This window comes from Artemia sp. Qi Xiang Cuo, chromosome 3, assembly GCF_049724085.1.
Source record: "Artemia sp. Qi Xiang Cuo chromosome 3, ASM4972408v1, whole genome shotgun sequence".
NCBI classification, from domain to species: Eukaryota; Metazoa; Arthropoda; class Branchiopoda; order Anostraca; family Artemiidae; genus Artemia; species Artemia sp. Qi Xiang Cuo.
This window is the reverse complement of record NC_142796.1, coordinates 25,367,583-25,387,386: the sequence shown is the minus strand read 5'-3', so window position 1 is coordinate 25,387,386 and position 19,804 is coordinate 25,367,583. Positions and strand designations below refer to the sequence as shown.

The following is a 19,804-nucleotide window of genomic DNA, read 5'->3' as shown; positions in this document are numbered from 1 at the left end:
TATATGTGACCGAAATATCTGGTATTTTTGTGAATTTCTATCATCACTGTCTATTAAAAGGATTTTATCCCTATTTGAACTTTTATTTATCGTCATGGAAAGGCAGTGTGGTCTCCGAAATTATCTACGAAATGATGACACCATTTCAAGCTATCCATAAGCCTTGTCGATGCAGATAGTATGACATCATGCTTGGAATAAACGTCCAATTTGTAAATGCCATGACGTCAATTTTTCAATATATAAACAGCTTTCCATACAATTGCAAGCATATCAATTCAAAATGTTGATAATATCTATTATAAAAATATCTATTCCCGTCTTATGTACTGGAGTAGCTGTCTGCTGGGGTATCAAAAAATACTGTCCCGACAGTCGGAAGAGTCCAAAATCCCGTTGGATAGTGCAGCATCTGATACAAATAGAAGAGCATTTCCAAAAGAAATGGGAGGAAGAAAAAATTTTTGAAGAAGATGCACCACCCGAAGGCAAAGAAGAAAAAGAAAAGTACTTTTGTACTTTTCCTTACCCCTATATGAATGGGAGAGTTCACTTGGGACACGCTTTCTCGTTATCTAAATGTGAGTTTGCTGTTGGTTTTCAAAGATTGAAAGGTAAACAGTGTCTCTTTCCTTTAGGCTTCCACTGCACCGAAATGCCAATAAAAGCATCCGCCGAAAAATTACAAAAAGAAATTGATGATTTTGAGTGTCCCCCAACATTTCCAGAAGAAAACACAAAGAACCAAAAAAATGCAGAATCAAAAGGAAAAAAGAGCAAGGTGGAAGCAAAATCTACTGGTGCTAAATATCAGTGGCAAATTTTGGAAAGCCTAAAACTAAGATCGGACGAAATAAAGGCCTTTGCTGATCCAAAGCATTGGTTGAAGTATTTTCCGAGCCGTGCTATGGAAGACCTAAAAAAATGGGCCTACACGTGGATTGGCGTCGGGCTTTTATTACGACGGATGTTAATACCTTCTATGATTCATTCATTAGATGGCAATTCATTCGGCTTAAAGAAAGAGGGAAAATCTATTTTGGAAAAAGAAACACAATTTATTCTCCCAAAGACAAACAACCGTGTATGGACCACGATAGGGCTAGCGGAGATGGTGTCAGGCCACAAGAATAAACTGCCATAAAGCTACAAATTAAAACCTCCCCAGCTAAAATTAGAGATTTGGAGAAACCAGCCTTTTTAGTGGCGGCCACTCTTTGTCCAGACACAATATCTGGTCAAACCAGCTGCTGGGTGCATCCCAGCATGTATTATATAGCTTTCGAAGAAAAAGGCGGAGATATCCTCATCTGCACAAAAAGGGCAGCAATCAACATGGCCTATCAAGGCTTGACAAAAAGGGAAAATGAACTTTCCATCGTCGATGAGATGACCGGTGAGGAATTACTGGGCATTCCTGTCCAGTCTCCTCTAAATCTTCACCAGGTGATGTATGTATCACAAATGCTCAAGATTGATACAACCGAAGGAACTGGTATTGAAATATCTGTGCCTTCGAAGGCAAACCGTCCTAATTTGAAGACAAAACCGTTAAAAGAACTAAACCAAGTGTTTAAGTATTTTGAACCGGAAGAGCAAGTTATTTCAAGATCTGGTGATGAATGCGTTGTTGCTCTTTGTGATCAATGGTTCCTGGAGTACCAAGCTAATCACTGGAAAATAGAAACAAAAAAAGCAATAGACAGGCTGGATACCCAGGAGCAAGTGAAAAACAACCTTAAAGCCACGATAAATGACCTTAGGGACGTTGCATGTTCAAGGACATATGGACTTGGTTCCAAGTTGCCTTGGGATGAAGAGTGGATGATTGATTCTCTCTCAGATTCAACAATTTATATGGCTTACTACACCATAAGCCATATACTCCAAGGAAATTCCTTAGACGGAAGATCGCAAGAAGGAAAAATAAGTCCCGAAGATATGACTCCTGAAGTCTGGGACTTTATTTTCTTTAAGGAAGCAGAACTTCCAAAAGATACAAAAATATGTATCGAAAAACTAAAAGAAATTAGGAGAGAGTTTAAATTTTGGTTCCCAGTTGATCTTCGATCAACTGGAAAAGATTTAATCCAAAACCATCTTGTGTATAGTGTCGCTATGCACACTGCTATATGGCCAAAAGAGCCAGAAAAGTGGCCAAGAGCCATTCGGGCCACTGGACATTTACTTCTAAATAAGAAAAAGATGTCAAAATCTTCTGGCAACTTCATCACATTGTGTGAAGCAGTAGCAAAGTATAGCGCAGATGGTGTTCGGTATGCTTTGGCCGACGTCGGGGACACAATAAATGATTCCAGTTTTGAAGAAAAAACTGCCGAAGCTGGAATTTTAAAAATATTCAATTTAATGAAGACCTGTGAGAAACAGGTTGAAAAATTGAATAAAAATAAATTCAGAAAAGGAAAGTTCAATTTCCTTGATAAAATATTTGACAACTCGATGAATGAAAAAATTCATGAGGCGAACGCTTTTTTTGATAGAGGCCTTTTCAAAGAAGCATTAAGAACGTGCTTCTTTGATTTTCAAAGTATTTTTGAAAAATATAAAATATTATTGATGGATCAAGAGATGCATCGTGATTTAATTTCAAAATTTATCGAAACACAGGCCATTATTTTGTCGCCAATTTGTCCCCATGTAACAGAGCATATCTGGACAGAAGTATTGAAAAAGGAAGGTAGCATACACTACGCTTGTTGGCCCAACGTGCCACAGATTGACACGAAAATGTCAAGTTACAAAAACTACCTTGATGAGGCCATTCGTAGATTTGCCACTGCTAATAGAGCAGTCAAATCCCGTTGGAAGGCTGGTAAAAAAGGAGTTGCTCAGAAGGTCAAAGACCCGACTCATGCCACCATTTGGATAGCCAGGTCCTATCCAAGCTGGAAAGGCATTGTACTAAAAAGTCTACAAGGCAGCCTAGTTGACAGTAGGCTGCCAGACAAAAAAAAAATTTACGAAATTCTTTCTGGGGTTCCAGAAATAAAAGACATCAATTTTGAAAAAAAAGTAATGCCATTTGTTCAAGCTGTCAAAAACAGTATGGATAAGAAAGGTAAAGAAGCTTTGAAGGAAAATGTTGACATAGATGAAGGGTCACTTTTAAATACGGTTATTCCGTATTTAAAAAAATCTCTTCATCTTGAACAAGTCAATATAAAATATTCATCAGCAGATGACCCATCTGCTGATGAGAGCTGTGTTCCTGGATCACCTATTATTACGTTTAGATGTGATCAAAAAAAATTTAGCTTTTGGAACGTCTTTAAGATTCCAAAAATTTTGAAAAATTTATTGAATGTATTCAAGTGCAAGGCCTTGGTAATTTTTAAATATTTAGTTTAAGAGTTTTAGTTTAGAGTTTATGTATAGACTTCTAGTTAGTTTTAGTTTAGTGTTGTAGTTTATATTTTTAGTTCAGCTTTAGTTTAGAGTTTTAGCTTAGATTTTTACTTTAGAGTTTCAGTTTTTGAGCCTTAAATTAAAGTTTTAGTTTAGAGTTTTGCTTAGAGTTTTAGTTTGGAGTTTTATTTTAGAATTTTAGTTTAGTTTCAGTTTAGTATTAGATTATAGATTTTTAGTTCAGTTTTATTTTAGGGTTTTAGTTTAGAGCTTTAGTCTGGACTTTTAGTTTGTAGTTTTAGTTAGCAGTTTTGGATTAGAGTTTTAGTTATAATTTTCAATTCAGAGTTATAGATTAGTTTTTTATTGAAAGTTTTAGTTTAGAATTTCAATGTATAATTTTAGTTTAGATTTTTAGTTTAGATTCTTAGCTTAGAGTTTTGGTTTAGAGTTTTAGTTTACAGTTTAAGTTTACATTTCTAGTTTAAAGTTTTGGTTTAGAGTTTTAGTTAGGAATTTAGTTTAGAGTTTTAGCTTACACTTTTAGTTTAGAGTTTTAGTTTAGCTTCAGTTTAGAGTTTTAGTTTATAGTTTTAGATTAGAGTTTTAGTTTAGGGTTTTAGTTTAGAGTTTTAGTATAGAGTTTTAAGTTGGAATTTTAGTTAATAGTTTTGGTTAGCAGTCTTAGATTAGAATTTTAGTTTAGATTTCCAATTCAGAGTTATAAATTAGAGTTTCATTTAGAATTTTAGTTTAGATTTTCAGATTTGAATTTTAATTTACAATTTTAGTTTAGATTTTTAGTTTAGATTCGTAGTTTAGAATATTGGTTTAGAGTTTTTGTTTACAGTTTTACTTTACATTTTTAGTTTAAAGTTTTAGTTTAGAGTTTTGGTTAGAAATTTAGCTTAGATTGTTAGTTTAGAGCTTTAGCTTACAGTTTTAGTTTAAAGTTTTAGTTTAGTTTCAGTTTAGAGTTTTAGTTTAGAGGTTTGGATTAGAGTTTCAGCTTATAGTTTTAGTTTAGAGTCTTAGATTAGAGTTTCAGTTTAGATTTTACTTTAGAATCTTAGAATAGGGTGTTTTCATAGATTCAATTTAGAGTTTTAGCTTTGAATTTTACTTTACAATTTTAGTTTAGACTCCTAGTTTTGATTCTTAGTTTAGAGTTTTAGTTTAGAATTTTGCTTTAGAATTTTAGTTTAGAGTTTTAGTTTGGATTTCTAGTTTGGAGTTTTGAAATAGTTTTAGCTTAGAGTTTAATTTCAGATAAATGGTGTAGTTTTAGCATTGGGTTTCAGTTTAAAATTGTATTTTAGTTTCAGTTTACAGTTGTAGTTTAGATTTCTAGTTCAGTTTTAGTTTAAAGGTTTAGTTTAGAGTTTTAGTTAAGGTGTTTAGTTTAGAAGTTTAGTTTAGAGTTTTAGTTTAGAGTTTTATTTTTGATTTTTAGTTTAGGATTTTAGTTTAGTTTTTTAGTTTAGAATTTTAGTTTAGTTTCTGTTTATAATTTTAGTTTTGAGTTTCAGCTTAGAATTTTAGTTTAGAAATCTTATTTAGAGCTTTAATTTAGAGTTTTAGTTTATAATTTTAGTTTGGAATTTTAGTTTATAATTAGTATGGAGTTTCAGTTCAGTTTCACTTTAGAGTTAGGGCTAGATTTCTGTTTTAGTTTTAGCTTTGGGTTTTAATTAAGAATTTTATTTTGCTTTCAGTTTAGAGTTGTAGTTTAGATTCCTAGTTCAGTTTCAGTTTATGGTTTTAGTTTAGAGTTTTAGTTTGGATTTTCAGTTTAGAGGTTTAGTTTAGAGTTTTATTTTAGAGTTTTATCTTAGTCTAGAGTTTTATTGGTGTTAGTTTAGAATTTTAGGCAAGAATTTTCTAGCTTAGATCTGAAGTTTAGAGTTTTAGTTTACAGTTTAATTAGAGTTTCAGTTTTGAGATTTTAGAGTTTCAGTTTTGAGGTTTAGTTTAGATTTTTAGTTTTGTTTAGTTTCGGCTTTTAGTTAAGAGGTTTAGTTTAGAGTGTTAGTTTAGAGTATTAGTTTAAAGTTTCAGTTTGAAATTTTACATTAGAGTCTTAGTCTGGATTTTTAGTTTAGAGTTTTAGTTTAAAGAAGTAATATCATAAATAAAGAATAAAAAGAGACTAGGTGTTATATATCTCTTTATTTTTTTATTCTGTGTTAAGGGGGAACGATAGGAAAAAATACCAGCTATCTCATCATGTTCAATATTTTTAGCTTGTCTGGCAACAACAGATGCATAAAGGCATCAATCTTGGTTTCTATCTGTTCCCCTGATCTAGTAACATAATCTTGAGTTTGCTAAATTTTTTTACTGGGTTTTCTTAATTAGGTTTTTTTGTACAAATTCTATTTTTGTATTTTTATAACTTTAATTAATTAAACAATATTAACATCTGGATTCCTAAATATCAATATATGCATAATAAACGGAAAATGCACATTCATTTGTATTTTTTGAGTAAAGTTCAACTTTTGTTCTGGCCTTGGGATGCATAGGAGTTTTGTACCCAACTTTTTGTTAATGTCTAATGTGTTTGGGGAAATGATGGGCGTGAGAGGGGTGTTAGTGGCCTTCCAATCAATTTCTACTATTAATAAGGGCACAAGCCACTCCAATTTCTAATTGAATGAGCGCTTTTCGAAGTTTCTATGAAAATTTCGTCGATCCGAAGTGCCCTGCTCTAAAGAAAAAAGTAAAAAATATTTGGGCCAACATCTTTCTTTTATGCCTCCATTTAAAACCCTTGCCCTGAAGGTTATGGGGGAGTGTCCCCCTCTTTACTTCGTCCTAGTTTCTTGTCTCGTTCTCGAGTGTCCCCTTTCTTTTCTTAGGCAGCGCGATCGTGCTGCCTGTGATTTATGCAATAACTTTCTATATAAACCTTATATGCCCCCAGGGCATGGCTTAAAACCCTTGCACTGAGGGCTCTGAGGAGGTTATTATCCTAAAAGACCTAATTTCCAGAAAGTTCAACTACGTTGAACAAAATGGATATCTCAAAATTTTGATTCGATGTGCTTTGGAAAATAGTGAGAGTAAGAGAAGTGATTGGATAGTTAGTCGCTATCCAATAATTTTCAATTATGAAAAAAAGAACTAGACCTTTCAAGTTCCCATTCAGTGAGCCCTTTTGAAGTTTCTGCGACAACACTTTCAATAAAACTTTATATTCCCCAGGGCTAACTTACAAACCCTACCCTGAAGGCTGTGGAGAAAGGGGTTGTCATCCTTAAGCACCTAATTTCAAAAACTTTCAACTGCAATGAATAAAATGGCTATCTAAAAATTTAATTGGATATGTCTAGGGGAAAGGTGGGTGTGAGAGGGGGTTAGTTGCCCTCAAATAACTTTTGACTATGAAAAAAGGTACTATTTCTTCAAGTTTCAAATCAAAGTAGCCATTTTTCCAGTTTCTACGGCAAAGCTTTCAATAAAAAACCTTATATACCCCCTGGGCATAACTTATAATCGTTGCCCTGAGGGTTGTGGGGGAGTGTCCTCCTCAAAATATATTTTCTATCTGGAAACCAACTACAATGAATAAAATGGCTATCTCAGAATTTTTATGGGTTTGGGAGAATAATGGGCCTGGGGGGTCTGGGGGGTTAGTTGCCCTCATATCACTTCCGACAGTTAAAAAGGGCACTAGCCCTTTCAATTTCCAATCGAATGAGCTCTTTTTGAAGTTTCTACGACAACGCTGTATTTAAAAATCTTATATGCCCTCAGGGCATAACTTAAAACCCTTGCCCTGAATGCTGTGGGGGATTGTCCTCCTCAAAAAACATTTTCTGTCTGGAAATCAACTACGCTAAACATAATGGCTATCTCAGAATTTTGATTGTATGTGTTTTGGGAAATGATGGGCGTGGGGGGAGGACTAGTTGCCCTTCAGTCACTTTCTACTATTAAAAAGTCACTAGCCCTTTCAATTTCCAATCGAATGAGGTATTGTTGAAGTTTCTGCGACAACATCTTCTATAAGAGCCTTATATGCCAGGGCATTACTTAAAACCCTTAGCCTGATGGTTGTGGGGGAGTGTCCTCCTCAAAACATGTTTTCTATCTGAAATTACACCATGCTGAACAAAATTGGTATCTCAAAATTTTGATTGAATATGTTTGGGGGAATGATGGGCATTGGGGGACTAATTGCCCTCCAATCACTTTCAACTATTAAAAAAGGCAATGGAACTCTCAATTTCCAATTGAATGAGCCCCTTTTGAAGTTTCTCCGACGATTCCTTACATATGAAGTGCCCAGCTCTATAGGAAAAAATGGTACATTGTGCCAACATTGCTCTTATATGCCTTCAGGACATAACTTAAAAGCCTTGCCCTGAGGGTTGTGGGGGAGTGTCCTCCTCAGAAATATATTTCCTATTTGTAAATCAACTACGTTGAGCATAATGGATATCTCAAAACTTTAATTGGATGTGATTAGGGGAATTATGGGCAAGGGAGGGTGGCACTAGTTGACCTCCAATCACTTTCGACTATTAAAAAGGACACTAGCCCCTCGAGTTTCCAATCAAATAAGCCTGTTTTGAAGTTTTACAACAACGCCTTCTATAAAACCTTACATGCCCTAGGGCACAACTTAAAACCCTTGCCCTGAGGGTGGTGGGGAAGAGTCCTCCTCAAAAACATATTTTCTATCTGGAAATTAACTACGCTGAAAACAAAACGCTATCTCAAAATTTTAATTGGATATGTTTGGAGGAACGATGGGTGTAGGGGGGGGGGCTAGTTGACCTCCAATCATTTTCGACTATTAAAACGGCACTAGAACTCTCAATTTCCAATTGAATGAGCCCCTTTTGAAATTTCTACGATGACTCGTTCCATATGAAGTGCCTTGCTCTAAAGGAAAAAAATAAGACATAGTAAATTGTTCCATTATTGTTCTTATATGCCCTCAGGGCATGACTTAATACCCTAGCCCCGGGAGATATGGGGGAGTGTCCTCCTCAAAAATACATTTTCCGATCAGAAAATCAACTAACAGAGGAGAGGGCAATTGCACATTTTGTGTTTAAGTTTATTTAATCATTTTCTTTCTTTTTCAATTCTATTCCCCTAGATTTTGAAATTAAAACACGTTGAAGTTGCCTTAGAAGCATGCGACTTATGACCTTTCAATTTCTATCGTACTTGGTACGACCCACGGTTTTGGGTGAACGATTTTAATGCACAATGTTTCTCGTTTCATTGTCATTACAGGCGCTAGTAATGTAAGGATTCGGGAGCGGGCGGGGGGGGGGAGTTCTGTAGGGAGAATTCTACGTGCTTTATCTTTGACCATGCCTGCAGTCCTGCTTCTTGTGCCTCAAAGCTCGCACCAAGTTTTACATATGTGTCTTGAGTTTCACTTCTTGTGCATTTATTCCTCATGTGAAATCAAACCAAATTTTTTTATTTTTGTAACAACGCCGTTTTAACCCGCAGAAAGAAAAAGAAGGCTTGAGTGTAATAATTTGAACTTGAATATCAATTTAAGATTTAAGTTCCCCCTTTATTGCATCTAAACTTACTTACACCTTTTTATACGAACTTTCGAAGACCACAATGCCTTTCATTTACTACAGTTAAATAAAGTAAATTTCGGTTCTCTCAATATCAATGACCTTTGTTTACCTGATAATGAACTTTCACTTAAGATCAACTGAATAGTCCTGAAACGAAGAAATAGAAGAGATTTGCATCTGTAACCACTTTGGAGAAAATAATAGTGTTAAATAATATGCAATTAATTTTCGTGTAAAAATCTACTGGTAATTTTATGACCTTGTCAGAATCAATAGCCAAGTATAGAGCAGATGGCATGCGGTATGCTTTGGCAGACGCTTCAGGGGTTTCAATTGACGATGCAAATTTTGTGGAAGAAAACAGCCGACACAGGTAAGGCTTCTTAAGTAAAAACTATAAATTCATTTATTTTAATACAACGGGAGAGTAGCTACGTCATTATTATTATTTATTTTTTTTTTGGGGGGGGGGGAGGGGGCATTCATATTTTTCATTCTCCCCTAGATTTCGAAAAATTTTCTTTTCTGGTACCTTCATTGAAAACAACCATTTTCAATTGTCATCAGAAAAACTAGTAAAACAAATAAATTGCTCCTCCCCCTACATTTCAATTAAATGACATCAATGAAGAGGGAGGAAGAGGATTAAAATCCCTAAATTCATGTGTTAGCACCCCACCACCTCCCCCCCCCCTCCATTGCCCTGCTTGACCGAAGAACCCTGAAACGGAGATCACCACTGCCAGTAGGGATGTCTTGGCCTTTTGTTCACAAAGCAAATATTTAATAAGGAAGATATAAGGAAAATGTGGCAGATAGACATTTCAGTGATTATATTTGATAGTCCCAAAAATGAGTTAAAGTTTTGAGGTCACTCAGATATAATGTTCTTCCCCTCAGAGTTACATAGAACGCATGATCATAAAAAGCTATAATTAGCTTTTTAGATCATAAATAAACAAAATCCAATGTGTATATTGATTCAAACACGCCTCCTCACAGTAAATAAATGGTAATCTATCAAAAAATGAAGAATATATTTATGCTTCAACCAAAACAACAAGGTCAGCTAGCCCCTGGCCCGTAGCCCCTAATTGAATCTCAACCAAGTTCATCAACCAATGTTTGAATTATAAATTAAAAGGATTCGTTTGCTTGCAAGCTTAGCAGCCGTTCGTTTACTTTTCCCAGCATATAACCGATTCTGACCTTTGTTCGCAAGGTCATCTTTCGTTTCAGAAGTATTATTAAAATCAGTACTGGTTGAACATCTTACCTGCTTTTTAACTACACTATTATAAATTGAATTGATCCTAAATTCCCCTTCATCTCTATTGATTCTAATACCACCATATATTATCTTTTTTATTTTCTATAATTTCCCCAAAACTTTGTAAAAGTCCTAAAGACGTATCTTCTATTTTTGTTTGATCTAATAAAATACTGTGATGAGGAAAATTATAAACATGTTCTGCAACAGCTGACAAACATTTCCGGTGTTTTTTTTTTTTTTTTTTAGAGAGCAATCTATGGCATTCTTGTGATGCTGTAGCCTATTTTCTAAAATCTGTTGTGTTCTTCCCACATAAAATTCACCACAAGAGCATGGAATTTTATATGCTTCTTTTACAAATTTCTCGGTACCTTGTTTATCCCTTTATTTAACAAAGAGCTTATAGTTTGTCCTGATTTAAATGCTGCATTTATTTTTTTTTTTAATTCTCTTCCTAATTTTTGTGACAATATTGGGACAAAAGGCAAAGTTATATAATTTGTTTCTTGATTTGACCCTTCTTCTTCTAATATTTCTGGTTCCATCAACTTTTTTTCCTTTTTTCAATTATTTGAGAAATCATATTTTCCGGATAGCCATTACCTACTAGAATATCCTTAATAAAAATTAGTTCATTGCTTATGTATTCTGGTGATCCTTATTTTAATACCCTATCAACTAAAAAAATAACCACGCCCCTTTTTATCTGGATCAGATGATTTGATGCAAAAGACAAGTAACGGTTTTTATTAGTCGGTTTACGGTAAATTGAAAACACTAGTTCGTTTTCATTTCTATGGATCAAAATATCTAGAAACGGTAACTCATTCTATGTTTCCTTTTCAATTGTAAAAATTAATTCTCCTCTCATATTCTTTAAATGTTCCAAAAAACCCTCAATTTGTGATTCCCCATAATTCCAAATAACTAAAATATTATCCACACATTTGCCCAAAAATTTAGGTTTTAAAGTATATTTTTATAGGTAAATTTTTTACATATTCTACATAAATATTTGCTAACAACGGACTTAAGGACCCTCTCATTGCCAATCCTCTAATTTGATTGTAAAAATTATCTCTAAACGTGAAGTAATTAGTTCCTGCTAGTTAGTTTAACTAAATTTAATATAGTTTCCAGTTCGATTCCCGAAAATAATTCTTCTATCTCATTTTTATGTTCATCAAGTTTTTTGGATAAAATACAAAACGATTTATCAAAAGGAATATACGTATACATTGAATTTATATTAAAATTAAACAATCTAGATTCTTCTTATCTTTCTACGCTAATAAGTTTATCTTTTAAAAATCCCGAGTTTTTTATACCCGAATCTTGGAGACAAAATAAAAGTTTAAGTGTCATTACTACCCATTTCTCGATTTTTACCGTTAGTGAATTGGTCGTTGAAACTATATGTCTTAAAGGGATGCCTGTTTTATGTATTTTTGGCAAACCATACATTCTTCTCGGAAAAAAATTGTAATACATCTGGGGTGTAATACTGCCATTTGTTTTAAGGTTTTCTAAATCTTTTCTTAATCTTTCAACATACAATTCAGTTGGGTCTGAGTTAAGTTTTTATATGTTGAAGCATTATTTAGAATTTTTATTTTCCTCAAGTTTTTTGGATAAAATACAAAACGATCCAAAAAACTTGAGGAACATAAAAATGAGATAGAAGAATTATCTTCCGGAGCCGAACTGGAAACTATGTTAAATTTAGTTAAAATAACTAGCAGGTATATTAATTACTTTACGTTTAGAGATAATTTTTACCATCAAATCACGGGATTGGCAATGGGAGTCCCTATAAGTCTGTTGTTAGAAAATATTTAGTTAGAGTATGTAGAAAATTTAGCAATAGAAACATATTTTTTAAAACCTAAATTTTGGGGCAGATATATGGATGATATTTTACTTATTTGCAATTATAGGGAATCACAAATTGCAGGTTTTTTTTTAACATTTAAATAATCCGAGAGGAGAATTAATTTTTACATTTGAAAAGGAAACAGAGAATAATTTACTGTTTCCAGTCATTTTGATCGATAGAAATAAAAACAAACTAGCGTTTTCAATTTACCGTAAACCGACTAATAAGAACCGTTACTTGTCTTTCACATGAAATCGTCCGATCCAGGTAAAAAGGGGCATGGTTATTACTTTAGCTGATAGGGTATTAAAAGTGGCATCACCAGAATACATAAGCAATGAACTAATTTTTATTAAGGATATTCTAGTAGGTAATGGCTATCGGGAAAATATGATTTCTCAAATAGTTAAAAAAACGAAAAGAAAAGTTGATGGAACCAGAAATGTTAGAAGTAGATGGGTCAAATCAAGAAACAATCTACATGACATTGCTTTTTATTCCAGTATTGTCACAAAAATTGAGAAGAGAATTAAAAAAATATAACATAAATACAGCATTTAAATCGGGACAAACTATAAACTCTTTGTTAAATAAAAGGAAAGACAAGGTACCGAAAAATTTGCAAAAGGGAATGTACAAAATTCCATCCTCTTGTGGTAAATTTTATGTGGGAAGAACACAACAGATTTTGGAATAGGCTACAGCAACAAAGAATGCCATAGATTGCTCTGTAAAACAAAATCAAACACTGGAAACGTTTGAGTTAGCTGTTGCAGAACATGTTTATAATTTTCCTCATCACAGTGTTTAATTGGATCAAACAAAAATAGTAGGTACGTCTGTAGGACTTTTACAAAGTTTCGGGGAAATTATAGAAATAAAAAAGATAATACATGGCGTCATTAATATCAATAGAGATAAGGGGAAAAACATAATATAAATACAGCATTTAAATGAGGACAAACCATAAGCTCTTTCTTAAATAAAGGGAAAGACAAGGTACCGAGAAATTTGCAAAAGGGAGCTTAAAAAATTCCATGCTCTTGTGGTAAATTTAATGTGGGATGAACACAACAGATTTTAGAAAATAGGCTACAGCAACACAGAAACGCCATAGATTGCTCTTTAAAACGAAATAAAACACCGAAACGTTTGAGTCAGCTGTTGCAGAACATGTTTATAATTTTCCTCATCACAGTGTTTAATTGGATCAAACAAAAATAGTAGGTACGTCTGTAGGACCTTTACAAAGTTTCGGGGAAATTATAGAAATAAAAAAGATAATACATGGCGTCATTAATATCAATAGAGATAAGGGGAAAACATAATATAAATACAGCATTTAAATGAGGACAAACCATAAGCTCTTTCTTAAATAAAGGGAAAGACAAGGTACCGAGAAATTTGCAAAAGGGAGCTTAAAAAATTCAATGCTCTTGTGGTAAATTTAATGTGGGATGAACACAACAGATTTTAGAAAATAGGCTACAGCAACACAGAAACGCCATAGATTGCTCTTTAAAACAAAATAAAACACCGAAACGTTTGATTCAGCTGTTGCAAAACATGTTTATAATTTTCCTCATCACAGTGTTTTATTGGATCAAACAAAAATAGTAAGTACGTCTGTAGGACTTTTACAAAGTTTCGGGGAAATTATAGAAATAAAAAATATAATACATGGCGTCATTAATATCAATTAAGATAAGGGGAAAAACATAGTATAAATACAGCATTTAAATGAGGACGAACCATAAGCTCTTTGTTAAATAAAGGGAAAGACAAGGTACCGAGAAATTTGCAAAAGGGAGCTTAAAAAATTTCATGCTTTTGTGGTAAATTTAATGTGGGATGAACACAACAGATTTTAGAAAATAGGCTACAGCAACACAGAAACGCCATAGATTGCTCTTTAAACCAAAATAAAACACCGAAACGATTGAGTCAGCTGTTGCAGAACATGTTTATAATTTTCCTCATCACAGTATTTTATTGAATCAAATAAAAATAGTAAATACGTCTGTAGGACTTTTAGAAAGTTTCAGGAAAATTATAGAAGTAAAAAAGATAATATATGGAGGTTTAGTATCAATAAAGATAAAGGGAAATTTAGGATCAATTCAATTTATAATAGTTTAGTTAAAAAGCAGGCAAGATTTTCAATCAGTACTGATTTTGATAATAGTTCTGAAACGAAAGATGACCTTGCGAATAAAGGTCAGAATGGGTTAAATGCTGGGAAAAGTAAACGAACTGCAGCTAAGCTTGCAAGCAAACGAATCAGTTCAATTTATAATCCAAACATTGCTTGATGAACTTATAAGATTTATTTAGGGGTTATGGGCCGGTGGTTAGCTGACCTTTCCTGTTTTGGTATAAGTATAAATATATTCTTCCTTTTTTTATAGATTACCTGTTATATACTGTAAGGAGGCGTGTTTGAGTTCAATTTTGTTTATACGCCAGTGAATGGAAGTGTTTCTTAAATATGTGAGTTTATCTCCTAATTATTTATATTTTTTCTTTTGTTGTTTTTTTTGTGTTTAAGAAGGTTTTTAATGAGAACATTTTTGTTTCATTTTTTTCTTTCCTTTTTTTCCGTTGAGAAAGGCTCTCGGACGGGGGGCCAAAATATTCGGAGTGTTTTTGTTCAATTAAGTGTTTATTTTATTGTATTCACTGCTTTACAAACTTTAAAAACCGTTTTTCTCGCTTAATTTTTCGTAAAGGGTAAAGCAGTGTGGTCTAAGAAATTATTGACGTCTAGCCTAAGGGTGGCAACAGACCAATTCAATTTTATTATTTTTGAATTTAGCAAAAAATATGCCAGGTTACTATGTGATATATTTTTTTTATTAGTTTAAAAAGTATATTTTTTTTATGTGTTTGAAAAGGTTTTCAAAAAGAACATTTTTTGTTTAATTTTTTTTCTTTCCTTTTTTTCCGTTGAGAAAGGCTCCCGGACGTGGGGCCAAAATATTTGGAGTATTTTTGTTTAATTAAGTGTTTATTTTATTGTATTCACTGCTTTATGAAAATTAAAACCCGTTTTTTGCTTAATTTTGTGTAAATAGAAAAGCAGTGTGGTCTAAGAAATTATTGCAAATCTTGATTGTAAAGAACAGCAAAAGAGGTGTTTTTCAGGTCATAAAAGAAGTGACGAATACTTTTCAAGGTGTATATGACCCTTCCCTATATTTTTGAGGACATAGCAATTATGTTTCTGATGCAAGTTAACAGTTATTCCTTCGAATCAACTCAAAGGTATTCAAATTTATGTTTCCATATTTCCTACTTTTTAAGTCTAGCACCTATATGTCGAAGTTACTAGTGCCAATAAGGAAAAGTATAGTCAGTTTTGAAAATCTCAAATCTGTTATCAAACAGTTCGTGATAACTAAGTAAGTAAGTAGCGACCCGGCTCAATGGTAACCGAAACTCTAGAGAACAGGTTTTTGATACCAATACGCATATCAAAAGAATTAGATTTTAATGATGATTTCAAATATATAACTTTCATCAACTTTAGTCCTACCTATCAAAAGTTACTCTATCAAGAGTTATTGTAGCTGAGTTTGCATCTTTGCCCTTAATGGGATAAAGATTCTGCATTACCTTGAGGTTATTTCCATATTGATTTCTACACTCTAATTCTAGATTTTTAGTTGAGTAGTATTTGAGGGACCTTCTATAATTCCTCGTATAGGTATTTCTCTCTGGGTATTCTCACCAGCAACATCTTCTTTTTTCTTATGTAGACTGGCACGCCATCTATTCTAATATTTTCATATAGCGCGTTCTTTGTTGCCATCACTGTTAAGTGAAGTTACATAGTTGCCAAATATTGCACAGCTGCCAAATTTAGACAGTATATTTTGCCATTTTTGGCGATATAATTTGGGCTGCATTTTTCGGAGATAGCCTGTGCAGAAGTGAGCAACAACGAACATTCAAGAGGCCGAACAGTACTAGCGGGATTTTTTATCCTTAAACTGCTGGGATAAGGTGATTTGTGTGTTGCACTTCCCACGGGTCTTATCTACCGCTAAATCTTTAAAGCCTCAATTGCTCGCGGGTTGCGTAATAATCATTCCGTAGCAAAATGGCGAGCGTGAAGCTTGTGTTAAATGCTGTACTGAACTTTGTTGAGCGGGCGATGAAGGCTGAAAACCCAATAAAGAGTATTGTCAAAAGTGCGGTTTCACATTTCTCCGATGCGGATATATTGGAAGCGAAAAAGGTGATTTGGGATGAAGCCGAATATGCGACGAGACTGACTGCAAGAGACAAAAGTTCGGATAATGTCATTGACATAATGAAAGTTTTTAAGCTGTGTGACGAAAAAAACATTTCGCTCCCGCGGTTCGTATTATACCAACCTGATGACGTACCGATTATTCCAGGTGAAATAAGTGCAACTTTGACGAGAAAAGTGGGAGAGCTATGCCGAAAGTTCGACAGTTTCGTCGAGTCTGAGTACCAGCTGCGCAATCCCTATCAGTCTCGAGAATAACGGAAAGCATAAACAGACTTACGCCGTAGTTCTCAAGAATCCGCCCCAAGGACTGACTGATCCCGAATCACGGAACGACTATTTAAATGGATCTTGCGGACAGACAAGCAGTGACACCGTCGAACTGAGGCCTCGTAAGAGTTTTTGGAGCGTTCTCGTGAAAGACAAAGGGACCGCCGATTCCATTGCACAGGCTATTACCAGTACCGATAATTCCGTTGTCGCGAGAGTAAAAAGCCCTCTTTCTTCGGGATAATTTACCACGTCCCTGCTAGTATTTTAGAACAGGACTTACACAGTTTAGTGTCGAAATGTGTCGAAGCTTCTGGAATAGGCAAAACCAGGTCATTCAAACTGAAGTTTGATTCGCGTGAAGACCTACAGAGTGCAATCAAGTCTCCCCCCGTGATTGGGTATGAGCGGCTGCCGATTCACGAATACAAATTTATGCCAATCAAGTGCTACAAGTGTCAATGCTTCGGCCACGCAGCAAAGGCATGTCCAAATCCGCCAAAGTGCTCACGTTGCGCTGGGAAACACTCCAGCTCAAAGGACAATCCCTGCCAGAACCCCCTCAAATGTGCTCTATGTGGTTCGGCAAACCATCCCTGTCACAGTTTTAAGTGCCCTGAAGCACAGAAAGCGTTAAAACAATGAATAATCTTGAACTTAAAGTTGTATCATGGAACATGAATGGTGGAGTTCTGGCTAAACTACCTCTGGTTGAGCAATTAGTACAAGAATATGACGTAGTCTGTCTAAAGGAGCACTTTCTTACAACAGAAGGACTTCAGCTTCTTGAGGTCAATGACAGTTCCAGTGTATTCAGTGTTCCTGCAAAGCGTTCTGGCAGAGGTAGACCCTCTGGTGGTATTTCAATACTGGTACGCAGAAGTCTTAATCCTTCCTTGTACAAGCAGTCTGATTTCTTCGTCGGTGTCCGAATTGCTGAAACAGCCCTATTCTGTGTCTTTATGCCCACGGATTATCGTGACGATGAATCTGATGCAAGATTCAATGTTGTTTGTGGACAGATTTGTGGAGCAGTTGACGGATATTTTACGCAAAATCAGTCATGCATTGTAACCGGAGACATGAACTGTAACCTGTGCGACAACAGCCCGAGAACTCAGGTTCTGGTAGCTGCCTGTGAAAGTCTCCGTGTACTTGAAAATGACCTGGACTACACGTATGTACACAACTCCGGCTCTTTATACTCCCTTGACTCAATGCGGTGCTCTGCAGATGTGAAGACAAACGGAAAATGTAGGGTAAAATCCAGCATCTGTGCTTCCGACCACCTACCCATCTCGAATGTGATCTGTGTCACTAATAAACCTACTCAGCCCGATGAATGTCACCGTAAATGGGTGGTAAAATCTGAGTGGGGAAAAGCCGACTCTGCGCCTTTCAAGTTCGTGTATGATAATATACTTGAAAAGATAAAGGTCCCATTTCAACTGCTTCAACAAGGTTCGCCTGTTCCCGATAATGAGAAGCAGATACTCCTGAATAATTACTGTGCAGAAATTACACATGCCCTACGCTGTGCCGAAAAGGCTGCAGTTCCGACACGAAAAGTTCGAATTGGAAGTGAAAATCCAAAGTGGTCTCAGAATGTACAGTTGTCCGAGTCTTGTAGTCGATCTAAATTCTGGTATACACTATGGAACGAGTGCGGGCGCCCTCGTCAGGGTGTCTTGAATGATATCAGGCTATATACTAAGAAAAAGTTCGCCAAGACCCTTGCTAAAGACCGAACCGACTTAATGGACCAGAATTGCAAAGTGCTTGAAGGTGACCCAAATGCAGTCTGGAAGTATATTAAAAAGAAAAGGAGTCCGAAATCTCACAAAGAAGATATTTTTCCAAGTGAAAGCGATTGGAATAAATATTTCACCGACGAATTCTCACCGCCGAACAAGGCTCTCGAGGAAGAGTTTGAAAAAGAGCTCGACTCCCTCCTAGCGTCAAATTAACGAAGTGTCGGGTTCGTTGTTACTGTCTCTAGTATCCGTCATATGCTATCTAAACTGAAAAAGAAGTATTCTCGAGGTGATGATAATATTTGTGGAATGCATCTGGCTATTGGGGGTGACAGTGTGTTAAATCCCCTTGCTCTTATGTACCAGATGATCTTTAACTGCGGTCTTGTCCCCGATGTTTTCTGTGTTGGCGTCGTTACACCAGTTCCCAAAAAAGGGAATGATCCCAGGAACTGTTCGTCATACCGCCCGATAACTGTTGCGTCGGTATTCTGCAAACTCATGGAAATGCTTGTTTTTGGTGACCTAAGTGAAGCTTGATATACTCCCGATTCGCAATTCGGATTTAAGAGTGGTACTAGTCGCAAGCTTGTTCAGTCGTTGATAGCCAATCTTTTGCTCAGTGCTCATGATAATAATGATACACTTGTTCTAGCAAGCCACGATGTGCGTAGAGCATTTGACTCCGGTATCCACGCACATATACTTAGTTCTGCTTGTAAACGCGGAGTTGACCGTTCGGTTGTCGTTGTATGGAGGAGCATTTATAGGAGGCTGAGAGTGAAGATTAAAGTCCCCACTCATCACGGTATGGTGGTATCGACCGTAGTTATACCTGTCCGTAAAGGTATCCGGCAAGGCTCCATTACTTCCCCTCCCCTATACAGCAACAGTATTATTGTCCCTCAAGAATCGGCCAAAACGTGCTGCATATATCTAGGTATAGACGTGTCGCTCATTAATTACGCTGATGATATACTTAACGTAAGTAGGTCTGTTTCAAGGGTTGAGGATAACTACAATATATTGAGTGATGAATATGCGAAGATTGGGCTAGCTTTTAATGCTGCCAAAAGTGAAGTAGTTGTTTTTCGTCGCAACGCGAAAGATTCGACCCCAATTAGCGTGCTCCTAAGTGATACTGCGGTGAGCTCAAAGCCATCTCTCACTTACCTTGGACTGCCGATCGCTTCAGATCTGCGGTCTACTCGTGAAGCACTGGTTGAGCATTTTGCAGAAAAGGCACGCAAAGCATACGGACTACTCCTACCCTGAAAACGTATGTATAACCGCCATATGCTCGGAAGGCTTTATTCCGTGTTCGTTATCCTACATGTTCTGTCACTCTCGCCGTTTTGGTCTCTTTTCACCGAAACAGATAAGCGCTTAGTCCGTCGGGTTTACTATAAGTATGCAAAATATCTGTTAAGTGTTACGCCATGGGAGAGAAAT

The 19,804-nt window shown here is 35.5% G+C and overlaps 1 pseudogene; it reads left to right on the top strand.

The window, feature by feature from the left end:
• The first annotated feature begins 283 nt into the window (after positions 1-283).
• LOC148953916 (leucine--tRNA ligase, cytoplasmic pseudogene) lies at positions 284-3,369 on the top strand (annotated as a pseudogene).
• The last annotated feature ends 16,435 nt before the right edge of the window (positions 3,370-19,804 follow it).